We start from the raw sequence: 2,015 nt of genomic DNA, 5'->3' as shown, positions 1-2,015 counted from the left end.
CCAGTTAAGGATACCTTCCAGGGGGTATTTTCCATGCTCTCCACTTTGTTTTGTTTGTTTGTTTGTTTTGTTTGTTTTTTAAAGATTTATTTATTTATTTATTTATACAAAAACAGGGGTACAGGCCAGATGCGCAGGAGGGTGAGAGGATTCACCAGAGACAGAGCAGGGAACAGAACAGGCAGACTGACTGAAATACACTGCTGAGGGGAGCAGCGGGCGCGACAGGAGAGGTCTGCCGCGCCATGTGGTACCCTCACTGGCCGGCCGGGATCGAACCGATGCTGCAGAGGCTGAGGACAGCTTCACAGAGCAGTGTTCTACCGCCTGCGCCACCAGGGGAGGCCCCATGCTCTCCACTTTGAGCTCAATTCCTGGGGAAAAAAACAAAAAAACTTCAAACTGGCTACCTTGCCCCTTCCTGGCCTTTATTTCTGTTCCTTTTCTCCTTAATAAACTTTTTCTTGGGCCTCCCCAGCGGCGCAGCGGTTGAGTGCTGGGTTGCGAAGCTGCCCGCGGCCTCTGCGGCGCAGGTTCGATCCCCGGCTGCTCCCCGGCCACCGGAGGGGGTCCCACATGGCACGCAGACCTCTCCTGCCGCCCGCTGCTCCCCTCAGCAGTGTACTTCGGTCCTTCTGCCTGCTCTGCTCCCCACTCTGGCTCCGGTGAATTCTCTCACCCTCCCGCGCTTCTGACTGTACCCAGTGCATGTATAAACAAAAAACAAACAAATAAATGAATGAAACATGCCTCTATAAAAAAAAATTTAAAAAAATAAACTTTTTCTTTCTCTTGAAAAAAAAAACAAAACAGTGCTGGCTTCGGCAGCACATATGCTAAAATTGGAATGATACAGATAAGATTAGCATGGCCCCTGCACAAGGATGACACACAAATTCTTGAAGAGTTCCATATTTTTTGGCAAAGCAGACCTCTCCTGTCTCACCCGCTGCTCCCCTCAGCAGTGTATTTCGGTCAGTCTGCCTGTTCTGTTCCCTGCTCTGTCTCTGGTGAATCCTCTCACCCTCCCACATCTCTGGCCTGTACCCAGCTCTTGTATACATAAATGAATATTTAAAAAAAGACAACACTTGAAACTTAGGGCATGAATTCAGACTTCTGGAGAATTCCTATTAAAATCCAGGATTAGGCCATATTCAGAATTTCTGATTTCCAAGATAAGAAAAGTTAGAAGAAGCAATAATTGGCATTACCTATGAAAGTTGAATATACACATACTTTCTAACCCAACAATTCCACCCCTGATAGAAATGCATGCACATGTGCCCCAAGAAGTATGTACACCAACCTCATAGCAGCTTCATAGTTAATAGTTAAATATTGATAACAACCCAAATATGCATTAAAAGTAGGATGCCTAAATTAATTGCATATATTTATAAAAGGTAATATTATACATGAAGGCATGAACAATCCTCAGCTTTTGGAAACAACACAGATGAATGTTTTCCAAATGTAATGTTGAGTCAACAGTAAACAGAGACAACACAGTAAACACTGTAGCCCAAGCCAGCACAAACTATAGTGCTCATGGACACATGCTCAGTTGATGTATCAGAAATAAATGCAAGAAAGTATTGGCCATACGAGTTAAGACGTGGGCCTCCCTGGTGGCCCAAGGGGTTAAGACACAGCACTATAAAGCTGTCCACAGCTACTGCAGCACAAGCTCAATCGCTGGCCAGGGAGGTGATGTACATGACACAGCCAGCTTCTCCTGTCTCACCCACTGCTCCCCTCAGCAGTGTATTTCAGTCAATCGCCTGTTCTGTTCCCCACTCTGTCTCTAGTGAATCCTCTCACCTCCTTCCACCTCTGGCCTGTACCCCAGTTCATGTATGAATAAATAAATAAATCTTTAAAAGAAAAAAAAAAGGCGTCTACAGTACTCACCTTGGGAGGGGATGAAAATGGGGAGCAGGATGAACAATACAAGTAGGAGCCCTGGAGCGCCAATAGTGTTCTACTTTTTAACAGTGATGATTGCTACTTGA

At 45.5% G+C, this 2,015-nt stretch overlaps 1 non-coding gene across 1 annotated transcript; it reads left to right on the top strand.

The window, feature by feature from the left end:
• Nucleotides 1-812: 812 nt before the first annotated feature.
• On the top strand, nucleotides 813-919 carry LOC119239579 (U6 spliceosomal RNA). The gene has a single exon (XR_005123866.1). It is a non-coding gene; the product is annotated as a U6 spliceosomal RNA (small nuclear RNA).
• Nucleotides 920-2,015: the final 1,096 nt, after the last annotated feature.

The sequence above is a fragment of the Talpa occidentalis genome, unplaced genomic scaffold, assembly GCF_014898055.3.
Source record: "Talpa occidentalis isolate TD23 unplaced genomic scaffold, MPIMG_talOcc4v2.1 talOcc4.11, whole genome shotgun sequence".
NCBI lineage: Eukaryota > Metazoa > Chordata > Mammalia > Eulipotyphla > Talpidae > Talpa > Talpa occidentalis.
This window is presented reverse-complemented; position numbering and strand designations above follow the sequence as displayed.